Raw genomic sequence first — 13,444 nt, 5'->3', positions numbered from 1 at the left:
TCCTTCATATGAGCCAGAATTATCAAAAAGGTTGATCAACTTGTACAAAGTATTCCTTATTCTCTGGTATAATTTTTTAAAATTATAACTTCATGGCTTTAATTTAAAAGATTCCATTAGTAGTCTTCAAATAAGCAAAAAGGATGCTTTTTCAATGTTGTGCTTTGCTTCTCTCTGAGGATGATGGAGAACAAATGACAGTATCCTATAAAATTATTCTGTTGTGTTTCCTCTGGGAACTCATAAGGAGAAAAGGTTTTTTATTGAAGCTTCAACAAGGTTAATTCAACACATATGCATTGTAAATCATTGAAATAGAAAAAAAAAATGACATTCTGTGAAAACTTAGAGAGGTCATCTGTGTCTTTTATGTGTGCCTTTGGAGAAGTGTATTTTCCTCCTGTGATGAGCTGTTACAAATTCTACACTGGAGGTTAGTTACAAATGAACATCTATAATCAGCTAAACACTAAGGAAATTTCAGTAATGTATTTGAGGATTTACTTGGCTTTCTAATCATTATACTAAATTTTGTTTTTAACAAAGTAGTCTATGATTTCTTGTCTCCCTTATAAACATCAGCGAAAGGATTTTTTTTTTTTTACCCTAAATATCTTTTTGCAAAGTATTTCTGAATGGAAGGAAAGAATATGCCTTTGCCATATGTTTTTGCATAAGTGCTAGCATAAAGATGAGTAACAAGGTATGAGTTTAATAGGCAAGACATTTTGGAAGTTGTTAATTAAAAAAAAAAAAAATGTGTAAAATAATTGTGACCAAAGGTAGATTACTCTTTTTGTCTACTCTGTGGTATGACTTTGGTCATGGAAACCATTCAATCTCTGAACAGGTGTATTTTTCTAATGCTTTTTGTTTGACTAAAGATGCTGAGTTAAAGAAAAACAAGAGATCTAAGAGAGCCCAAACATGAAGTTAAATTTTAATATAGGTCACGGCAGATAAATGACATGGCTTGGACATGGATGGTTTTTGTAGAATAGAAAGGAAAGCTCCAGTGGCAGAATTTGAGAACTCAATGGAGAATAAGCTAAACTGGTGGTAGAGGAATCGGATGTTTAGAGGAAAAAAATGATTTTAGTATTTCCAGCAGCAACAATACTAGTTGAGATATAACCTGTAAGCTAAGCAATTGCAAATACAAATATTAGATGCTGGAAGAATCAGAAGAAGGTAGGAAATGAAACCATCAGAGGACGAATTTCCTTGAAAGGAAATAGAATGGGACCAGTATGGGACCTAGGCTTAGAATCCTGAGAATGCTCTCACAATTGGGCAAGAAGGTGAAAAATTATCAAAGACAATTAATTACTAGGGAAGTAGAATTTCATAGAACTCAAGAGAGGGAAGAAAATGGAGTGTGATGGTCAAGAAGAGTAAAAAGGCATATGTATTAGAACAGTAAAATGATAGTTTTGCAAAAAGTTGTAGAGGGAATTAGGAAATGGGACCTTTGGAATAGAACATCTAAGAATGTTATAAAAAGTACAAAGATAAGGATAATAGAGAAAATAGTATAGCCAATATATTGGTTTTTTTGAAATAAATGGATTTTTAAAGCCAGTGAGAAAAAGTAGATAGAAAAAAAGATTAAAGATGCCAAAAAGAAGTGGGTGAAATCTTTTCCAAAAATTGCAAAGGAAAATAAGGAGACTTAGCTGTGAGGGACTTAGAATGACCATTGGTTAATAGGGTCAAAAGATTTGGGGCAGATGATGGGGTGGAGTCAAGATCCTATAGATTGAGTTCATCTACGGACTGAAAGGTGTCATGGGTCAAATCTTTGTTCTGGCACTTAGTAGTGATGTGTACCATGTAGAAGCAAAGAAAATAAAAATCATGATCCTTTAATCAAAAGACCAGACTTTTGGCAATGTCTAAAGATCAGGAGGGTGAAATAAAATGCTAAGTTAAATGTTGAAATTATTAATAATGTAACATTTATGTAGTAATAAGGCTTACAAATCATCCCAAAACTCAGTAAACCTTCTGAAGTGGGTGCTGTTCCTCTCAGTAATGTTCAAAAAGTTATAGTCATACCTTGATCTAGGATATGGGAAAGTAGGCAAGCCCAGCAAATTCATTCTATGAATTATGTAGATGATTTGAAGAGTAATAATGGGAAATATTTAGTAGGATTGTTTAATTCAAGTTCTGATAAGGAATTAATCAATTAACTTTTTGATGTGATTCATAGAGAATTTTAGACAGCTGTAAGCAGGATTTGTTGCATGGTAGAGATGAAGAGACTAATTCTCAAAAAAACACAAGCTGAAGAATGGAATTGATATTGAAGGGGCAGTGGGGAGCATATTTTTAGTCATATCTCTGAGCCTTAAATTCTTCTGCAAAATGGGGGTGATCTTTGCATTATCTATCTTGGGAATTGTTGTGAGGAACCAAATGATATAACGTAAAAAAACTAAACTGAAAAGCACTACTGTTTTTCTTCCTTAAAGACATGATCACAATTTAACATTTTTAGTCTTTAAGTAAATGTTGGGGAATAATCTGTCCTGGATTGCCTTGAGTCACTTATGCTTTTCTTATTCTTTCAGTATATATAGTAAACCAAAGAACAAAATCTGTTTGAAAGTGGAACACAATTTTACTGTGAAGTACTTTGTGATTTTTTTTTTTCCAAATAAAAATCTATGAGGACAAAAAAAAAAAAAAAAAAGTCTCCATCATTGAGAGACAGTTAACAGAACAGGGGCAGAGGAAAGAAGAATAGAAAGGCATGCAGTGAATGTAAAGAAGGAATTGGAGATAGAATATCCAAAATGAAAAGGTAGGATTTGGGGGACATAAAGATGTCTATCATATACTCAATGCTATCCTATCTCTCCTCTCTTTGATGACCTAAACCCCTAGAAAAAGTTTTCTGTCTTGATTGCTTCTATTTCCTTGCTTCCCTTTTGTTTCTCCACCCCTTGAGAGGCAATAAAAGCAGAGTGGAAAGAATACTTGAGCTGAATTCAAAAGACCTGCATTCATACCCACCTGTTACCTAGACCTGCATAACCTTTAGGGAAATCTATCTCTGGGGACCTCAGTTGTTCAAGATGACCTCTGAGATCCCTTTCAGTTCTAAACTTGAGATCTGTGATGTTGATAGAGGTTTCTATTTAACTTCACTCAATGACAATTACTGTCTAAAAGAATATTTCTTAACTACTTAATCTTTCTGGATACTTTCTCTTTGATGGCTTTTTGTGATGATGCTCTATCATCAGTCTCCTTTACAGGTGATTCATAATATCTTTCTGTATTAGTATACCTTGACATTACGTCCTCAGCCCCTTCTCTATGTGGCCTACTGTGATACTATTACCAGGCCCTTTGGATTAAATTATCATTTATATAGATGGCTCCTATCAACATATCCCATCTTCCATTTCTTTCCTGCATGTCAATTCTGAATCCCTAACTGCCTGCTTCACACCTCTACCTAAGTGCCCCATAGTCTTCTCAAACTTAACATGTCCAAAACAACTCATTATCTTTACCCTAAAATCCACTCTGTCCTAACTTTTTGTGTTGAGGGTACTACCATTCTTGAAGTCATCAAGGTCCCTCAACCTAAAAGTTAACCTTTTTTTCCAATCTTAACTCACATATCCAAATAGTGACCAAGTCGTGTCAATTCTAGTATTTGACATCTCTTAGCTCCATCTCTGTTTTTATTCACAAAACCAGGTCATCACTTTTCCTTGGACAGTTGCAATAGCCCAATTAATCTCACTGCCTCCAATTTTTCCTCCTTTCTCATTTTCATCTTTAAAACTCTTCATATTCTAGCACAAAGCTGTTTTTCCAGGATAATTCAATTTTTTTCTTTGTAGCACTACTCGTATATGCTCTCTTCTAAATACTATTACCACCCTTGTGCAAACCATTATCACTTCAATAGCCTGTTGTTGGTTGGGTTCCCTCAAGTCTCTTCCTGACTCATCCATTCTCCCTTCAACTATAAAATTGATCTTCCAGGTCTGACAATGTTTTCCTCCTATTCATAAACTCCAGTGTCTCTTTATCATCTAAAGGATCAAATACAAAACTTTTGTTTTTCAAAGCCCATAATGACCTAATTCCTTCCTGATGGATCCAGTGATATTACATCCTTGCTGTTACAGTGCCTCCATCAACTAGTAAGAGTGAATAAAATATTAGACCTAAAGTCAGGAACACTCAAATTCAAATCAAATCCAGTCTTATGTGTTAGCTGTGTGACCTTGGGCAAGTCACTTAACCCTGTTTGCCTCTGTTTTCTCCTCCATAAGATGAGATGGAGAAGGAAATGGCAAACTACTCAAGTAACTGCCAAGAAAACTCCAATGTCATGAGTCAGACATGTTTAAAATGACTGAACCAAATGTACTACCAATTGGTGGTCACCGCCTCTCCTCCATCCTTGAATTGTTCTCCATCCTCAGCAAGTTTTAGCTAAAATTAAATCTTTGAGAGAAGCCCTTCCTGATACTCCTTAATGCTGGTATTTTTTTTACATGTTTCAGGAAGGGATTAGACTCAGATGATTCTGCATAACTTTTTAAGATTCTGTGATTCTAATGAACATATAAACTTTTCTCTAAGGTTCTGACCACATCTAAAGCCTATCCTCTTGTGAATTCAGAACAAATTAAGGAAATCTAGGTGGTGCGGTGGATAGAACTCCAGATCTGGAGTTAGGAAGGCCAGTTCAAATGTGCCTTCAGACACTCACTATCTGTGTAACTTGGGACAAAGCACTTCATCCTGTGTACCTCAGTTTCCTCAAGTGTCAAATGAGCAGAAGGAAATGATAAACCACTCCAGACTCTTGGCTAAAAAAAAAAAAAAAAAGTCATGAAGAATCAACTGACTGAACAATTGTACCTATTTACTTGGAAGAGGGGTAGTGAAGATCAAATGAGATGTTTTAAAAGTGTTTATCAATGTTTAGCACATAGCAAGTGTTGTGTAAATATCAGCTCCTATTGTTATCAAATATAAGAAGCTGACAAAATTATGAGAGAGTAATCCTAACTTAAATCTCTTTGGTTCTAGGCTTCTGGCTTGGGTGGAATCACTGTACTCCTAATTCAAGGAAGCATCCTAAACATATAAATACAGCTTTCCAAGGAATCAGTGCATCTGGGATATGAGGAAGGAATTGAGAGAATTTTGGAGAAGCTGATAGTTCAAAGCACTGCCTTTAAGAAAAAAAATTCAGAAATATTTTGATTAAAAATATCACCATGAAGCTTTCTAGAAAATACATTCATCCACTTTCAAATAAACTCACAAATCTTAGGTTATGATCCTTGAGAATAATTTTCTTCCATCCTCTTCTCTCACCTTCCATTCTTCACCTTCCACTCTACTCCCAAGTCCCCACTTAAAGCCAGCATTTTTGCTGCCCTTTCGTTTACCATAATTTTAAGGATATAATTAAGCCATGATAACCTTCCTGTGGCCTTGGTGGGTGAGGTACAGAGAGAATGCAAATGCTCACAGGATCACAAGTTAAGCAGTTTTATTTTTCATAGGTATATAAACATGGGACTTCTCAGTGCTACAGTCCTAAAATAGTAAAAAATGATAGCACATACAATGGAATAAGGTATCCCACTTGGAAACCTAGATCTCTGGATTTCTGCCCTTTTCTCCAATTGTGACTGAGCAGATTCATAAGAACAGGAGAGAGACCATAAGGGACAGCCAATTATCAGGAAATCTGGATTCTGACCAACCCCAACCCTTTTTATTGATAAGGACTTTGTGATTAGGAAAGTTTGCTAAACTTACATGGATTAAGGTCATTTACTAAATTGATTATTAATCAGTAGACCCTTGCATTCTTTAAATGTAGCTGGCTCAACTAGTATTGCATACTTTGGAACTTCCTGGTACATAGGTGGATCAATGGTCAAATATGAAGTTACTTCTGTGAGCTAAGGCCCAGCAACTGGCCAGTCTTCACAGGCAATTGTTGTATTTGTGGGCAGTGATTTCTTCAGGATCTATATTTTGAGTGCTACAGCTGCAACTATAACTGGAAATTAACTGAAATGTGACCCAACAAGAAGGATAAACAATTTCACAGGGAGAAGTAAGAGAAATATTTACTATGTGGCACTGCCCAGCACTTTAAAAATATAATCTCATTTAATACAAATAACTCTGTAAGGTAGGGGCTTTTATGATCCTCATTTTGTAGTTATGGAACCTGAAACAGACACCAGCTAACTGACTGACCCTGACTCGAAGCCTAGTGTCTATCCATTCTGCTACCTAGCTGACTCAATAAGCATTTAGAAAAGGATTTAAGGTCTGTCCATTCAAGTAAAAAAAAGTGACCCAGATTGCCAGAACTTATCATTTATCCAAAGTTCTAATATTCAAAACTGTTAATATCATAGTGATTTCTGAGGAGCTTGGTAATACAACAAATGTTTTAAAATTTTCAAGTATGAAAAAAGGATAATTTGCTAAAAGTCCATGGCAAGTTTCAAGGATGTTAATGGGAGGATGAATGGAATAAATTCTCACACCTGCTTGGGAGCTGATTATTACAGAGAAGAGTTCCTTTCTGGCATCAAATACATTTTTTAAAATAAAATGTTGATGTCATGACTGAAAAATTATTTGGTAACTCATTTGGCAATGAAAATTCTTCAGCCACAAAGTACTATGGACTATCAAGAAGTATGACATATACTATTATCCTGTGCCATCTTCTGTTTTTGAATTATACTATTTGTCACTACAGAGGGTACAGAAATCATTTATTTAAATTAAATTTTATTTGTTTTCAATCAGCAGAAATCTGACTTCTTTGCCTCTTCTCTCCCCTCATTAAGAAAGAAAAATCAAAATCCTTATTACAAAAATATTTACAATCAAGCAAAACAAATTTCCACACTAGCCATTCTCCATGCCATAATCCTCCCCTGCTCCCAGAAAGTCTCATTCTGATACACTGAATCTTTCATTGTTTCATATGGATAGTAAATTTCATTCTTAGTTCTCCGGAATCTTGGTCATTATATTGCTCAGAGTGCTCAAGTCTTTCAGTTTTTTGTCTTTACTGTTATCACAGAACAGATTATTTGGGATTCCTAACCTAGCTATTCGAGATCAGTACCAACTGCATTTTTACAACTGAATTGATGATGTTTTCCCCAAATCTACCCTTCTTCTAAATTTCCCTATTACTGTTGAAAAACTCACAATTCTCTCACTCAGATACAACATTATCATCCTCAGCTTTTTCTTCTCATTCTCACACTCCCCCAGTTGCCAAATCTTGCCACTGTTATCTTGATGGCATCTTTACTATATATTCTTTCTCTCCTTTTAGTCATGCTGCTCCTCTACAAAACAACTTCTTTTCAGAGTTTTTCTCGATTAAGGGGATCTCGTCTTGAAGAGAATTTAGGACTGCTAATTTCTCTTGAAGCTGGAAGCCAAGACCAGGAATTCTCTTCTCCCAAGCTTTCTTAAACTCAAATCTTAAGTAGATGTAAATGTGGTAATCAATATCCACCAATGAGGGAAGTATTAATAACTGGGCTTAAACGCCTTGTTAATTCCATTTGTTGAGCTGAATTTGCAATCTTCTTTCTAGATATGTTGCTATGATAATTGTATAAATATGTATGCATATGTTGGATTTAACATATTTCTACCATGTTTAATATATATTGGACCACTAGCCATCTAGGTGAGGGCATAGGGGAAGGGAGGGGAAATTGGAACACAAGGTTTTGCAAGGGCTAATGTTGAAGAATTGTCCATGCATATGTTTTGAAAAACAAAAAGCTTTAATAAAGAAAAAAAAATATGTTGCTAATCCAGTTGGCTTACAAAAGTTTTTTGCTTTTCCACTTTGGGCAGAACTGGTATTAAGAAATGTGTAGGAAGATAGATGACATCTGCAAATATCCTATTTGCAACTATAACTGAAACATTGATGAATCTTACCCTTGATACTTATCTTGGAGAAAACAGCAACTATAGATGTGATCAAGCTAATTAGCTAATTTTAAGTAAGTTTTAAGTTGATATATAAATGCCTTTTGTCATTGTTTAGTCAATTTGTTGGGTCTGACTCTTTGGGATCTCAGTTGGGGTTTTCTTAACAAAAATACTGCACTGATTTGCCATTTCCTTCTTCAGCTCATTTTACAGATGAAGGCAATAGTGTTAAGTTGTAAAGTTCTTGAATTGTGAGGGTCTGGTCATCTGCTCAATTATAATCCTTCTCTGGGAGGAGATCTGTAAATTCTTTTCCTCTGTGCGCAGGTTTCTTGGGAGCTCTGAATCTCCTCTAGCTCTTGTCCTTCCTCAAATCAGACTGGTCTCCTTTCAGCCTGCTTGGCGTCAAAACTCTATCCCAGAGTCGATTCTCTCAGACACCATGTTGCCCTTCTTTTATCCTCCCAGAGAATAGGCATGTGAGAATTCAACGGGGCGTGAGGAAATACTTCCACCAATGAACTTGCTCCTCTTAGAATTCCTAAGGTGTAAACTCCCTTTAAAGGCCGGAACCAAAGGTCTAAGCCAGAGAACTGTCAAGTCAACCTGAGTTCTCACCTTGTAATTGTCCAGACAACCTGAGTTCTCACCTTGTCACTGTCCAGACAACTTGAGTTCTCATCTTGTAATCCTAACATCTCCCCCTTTCTTTTGATTTAGAACATAGGGTAGTCATGACCTTGAAACATAAATCCATCAATATGGGAAATATTACACATAATTACATAGATTACATAAACACATAGTAACATAGTAACATAATACATACTAGAAGTATATAACAAATAACATGATCAAATAATCATAAATTGAGAATTTATAAATGTCCATAAGTCCATTGTCCATTATTACAAAGTAATTTTACAGATCTCCTCCCAGAGAAGGATTATAATTGAGCAGATGACCAGACCCTCACAATTCAAGAACTTTACATATTGGAACCCAACGTGGGGCAAGGACTTTTGCTTATCTTGACAAGGACTTATTCTGAGCCCTTCAGAGGAGCTAGACCGGACCTTTGCATTAAGTGATTTACTCAAGAGCACACACAACAAGTATGTGGTGGCCACATTGGAACTCAAGTCCTTTTGACTCCAGACCTAGTAATCTATCTGCTTCACCACCTAGCTGCCATAAATACTCTTAGCTTGTCTAAATACCAAAGATAGAGAACAAGGGCCATAATTTGGACAATTAAACCTGCCCTCTTCCTTTCCCTAAAAAAAGATCCCAAAATGATTAAGACAAGTATTTTATGGACTGAATTATCTAGATAATTTTCTTAATATCCAATTGACTTATGCATGGGCTATAATCAAGGGTATGCTGGAACCAGCTTGGATCTGCTGCCTAGAAGATTGTTAAATTTTCAGTGGGAACATTGACACCTCAGAAATAGGCAAACACTACAAGTCAGAGTTTTATTTGTTTTGTTGATCATCCAAATTTAACAAAATGATTTATAAAAAATTTCCCCCCAGAGAGTCTGTTATTGAATATTTACTTGGGTTCCACAAGTTATAATTTTAAGTAGAACAGCATAGGGCAGTTTCCATAAAGTTACAATTCAATCTTTACTTCCTCAATATAGATGAGAACATTTTCTATATAAATGGACTTTTTAGGAAAATACCAAAGGAAATCTTTCCGTAGAACATAAAATGCCTTGAGGACACAATAAAAAGTTAGCTGAGAACCTTTGAAAAGCAGAAAATGTAAAGGTAAATTTGATTTTACATTTCTCTTTCCTCTGTTCTCCTTCCTCAGTCCCTGGGCTTGAACTCCATGACATACTTGTCTTAGGCTTTTAAGGTCTACACAGGCATGAAATTATAGTTGTCCTCCTGTGTTTATCAATATAGGCTTCCCAGAGATAACCTTGCTGTGATCAATCAACTTATTTCCAAGTTAAGAATTAAGTGAAGGGAAAAAAAAAAAAAAAAAAAAAAAAAAAGGAATGAAGAAACTGGCTGCCTTTCAGTTAACTTTGCATGTTTGCCAATAATCATTGGTAGGAGGAGGTTTGCTGTCCTTAGGAGATACTAAGTAACCCAAGTCATACAATAGCATTCTAAACTCCTGACAATGTCCCTATATGTTAAGAATGATAACTAACATTTGCCTTTTCAATAGAGAGCCACTGAAGGCTTTAAACAAAGACATGATTCAATGAAGCCTGACAGTAATGTGGAGGATGAATTGGAAGGATGAGAGAAGGGAAACAGAATGATGAGGAGTCTATTTCAATCATCTAGGCAGGTATGTTGGAATATTGGTTATTAAAGAATAGACACTCAGATGCTATAATTGTTTGGATATGAGAAGTATAAGAGAAAAAAAGGTCAAAGCACCAAAATTTCCAACATGAAAAATAGGATAAATCCTCTCTCATGGACAGAAATGGAGATTTCAGAAGGATCAAATTTTGAGAAAACACTAATGGTATATTAACCCAGTTGAGGACATACTGAATTTTAGTAATTCACTGCCCCACTGTGGTCCTTACCCTTTACTTGAGTAAATTGAATACTACATTTCCTGTTTTTAATATTTAATTCCCATCAGCAATCTATAAAAATTATCTGCATCTCACTTTAATTGACCCCATTTTAATTATGTCTGGGGTCTTTGATACACATAACATAACCAATAAGGCAAGAATTGAGGATTTTATTCCTTGGGTATGGTATAAAGAACCCAGGAACCATGAAATGATTTTGTTTTCGAGTAATGAAGATAAGAATGACTCAGAGGTTCAAAAGCTTTCAAACAGAACCTTAAAGGTCATCTAGTCTAAATCTGAGAAAATTTAGGCTCAGAGGAATGAAGTAACCTGCCCTTTCAATTTTAGGGATGGTTAGCCTAGGAACTGATAAAAAATCCCTGAGGTGGCAAGGAGAAGGCTCTGCTAGAGATCAGGTAAGCTCCACTGTCTAGCCTTTGGAGAATCTGGCCAATCTGAAATTCCAGTTATATCATGTAAAGTTCTATTATCTCTAGATTTTGATCGTTATCTGGGAGGTTTCTTGGGAAGCTTCTGGAAGTAGCCTTAGTTTCAGTTAAGTTCAATAATCCCAAAATGCAGCCAGGAGTTAAAAGTCCAGATCCTTTATTGTGTCCTTCAAAATCCTGAATCTTTTCCTGGCCAGTTTCAGTCTCTAGCTCCCTCTGAATCGAAAGCCTCCAGCCAGCACGAAGGTAGATGTGGGAATGAATCAGACTGTGCCTCCAAGAGTGGGATTGTGGGTTTCTGTGTGCTTGGCCCTGAGAGCTTCCTGCTTATATGGTGCACACTGAGCATGCATCAATCATTTCATCACTAGGAAATCATTATTTGTTGTAGGATTAAGTCAATGCTAAATTAGACTTAATCATTGTCTCCTCACTTCCACTCAGTACCTCATTTCAAGATCTGGACCATTACATCTCCTTGTAGGATCAAATCAATTGTCTCTATTCATTCCAGTGACTTAGCATCTTGTAAAAATCCTAACAATATCAAACCCCTGAGACCCATCCTCTGCCAAGGTCTCCAACATTCCTATCTTCCCTGCCCTGTCAGGGATCTAGTCATGTCCATGAGGTTAAATTTTCCCTATAAAATCTACTTATGGGCCAAACCATGGCTGCTGCCTTCCTTTGGGTCAGTTCACCACCGCACTCTGCCTCAAGGTGTTTTTCTTACATCCTTCCCCCAAGCCAAGTGATATTGCTCCTAACTCCACTATATTCTAACCCCACTTTTCCTCCTTACAGCTAACTACATTTTTAGGGTACTAGATTCCTTTCAGGATTTAGCCTGTCCCATAAGGGAATGCTCTAACCTCATGGGATGCTCCCTTTATATTGGGTAATCTGAGGAACTTGCCTTTCCTATGATCTCCCAACTCTCATATTTACCATTGCTGGTGTTTATTGTATCCTTTCTGTTTTGCCAAACAGAATGGATATTGTGAATTCTTCCCATGACCAAACTCCAACTTTTGGTGCTCATCATCATCTGGTGTCTAAATCACCCACATCATTTTGATCCTTGAACCTCATCAGTTACACAGATAGGAAGTAGGATTTGAATCCTTCTGATATACCAAATTTAACACTTTTCCAAATAACTGCTACCTCATCTTCCAGGAAAATTCAAATCACAAGCAGAAGAAATGCTTAAGAAAAATGACTTGTCAGACTACCTGGGAGGGTAGAGATAGTTAAGAAACACCCGCTGCCTTTTACTCCTGTGAATAAATTAAGATATATTATACTTGGCAGGGGCATTATCATAGTTACCCAATCGGCAAATTAGATCAACATTAATTTAGCAATAAGGAATCAGCTATCTGTCTGGGGCCATATGAAGCACCAGGGATGCAAGAAAAGCAAAAAAACAGCCCCTTCCTTCAAGGGCTCACAATCTAAAGGGGGAAAACATGTATACAATACATACATAAAAGACGACTGGGTGAGAATCCCAGAGGGAAGGCATTAGAGGGGAATCTGAAAAGATTTCCTGTACAAAGTGGGATTTTAGGAGGCAGAGGGAATTCAAAGCCTCAGATAGAGTTGAGAGACAGCCATGATGAGAGGCTGTTTCTGGTACAAGGGTCTTTGGAACGCAAGCAGGAGAAGCGCTAGTAAGGGGGTTTTAAACCAGTTCCTCCAGCTGGAGAATAGCATTCCACTGAATCCAATAACGATATATATAGTACAGCATTTTTAACAGTTCTTGCCACTTCCTTCACCAACACAAAAGGGTGGAATAAATAAGGAAAGAGAATGAGGTTTCTGAAAAGGTAGGAAGGGATCGAGTTGGGAAGAACTTTAAAAGGCAGCTTTTTGGTTTTTCCATCGGGGCAAATACAAACCCCTCCCCCTTCCCGCCTACCTTTCCACTTTTCTTACACCTCACTCCTCTACGTGTACTCTCCAGTCACGTGGCTCGGGCCTCCAGGTTGTGCCCCAAGCAAACTAGACCCTCTACATCTGTCCCTCTGCTTTCTCTTACTGACCTCCCTGTCTTCCTCCAAATACCAACGAAAATCCCATCTCCCACAAGACCCCTTTTAATTCCAGTGTCTTCCTTCTGTCAGTCACTTCCTATTTATTCCGTGCATCGCGTCTCCTCCATTAGAATTTTTGTCTCTTTTTTTTATCCCCAGCGCGTAGCCTGGGGCATTGTAGGCGCTTATTGGCGCGTTTATTGAACTGAAATTTTATATTTGGTCCTAGAAGTAATACAGAGCGATAGAGATTATTGGATGGCAAGGTGGTGTGGTCAAATTTGACAGCTGAATTAGAGACTATTCTGGAAGGGGGAAGTTTCCTCCTATGATAATTCTATTGAACGAAATGAACACGCAATTATACAAATTTGGAAAGACTAGAAATCTTAAAAAGGAAGTCCGGGCTC

The sequence above is a fragment of the Sminthopsis crassicaudata genome, chromosome 4, assembly GCF_048593235.1.
Source record: "Sminthopsis crassicaudata isolate SCR6 chromosome 4, ASM4859323v1, whole genome shotgun sequence".
Taxonomy (NCBI): domain Eukaryota; kingdom Metazoa; phylum Chordata; class Mammalia; order Dasyuromorphia; family Dasyuridae; genus Sminthopsis; species Sminthopsis crassicaudata.
The sequence above is the reverse complement of the archived record's forward strand: the minus strand, read 5'-3'. Positions refer to the sequence as shown.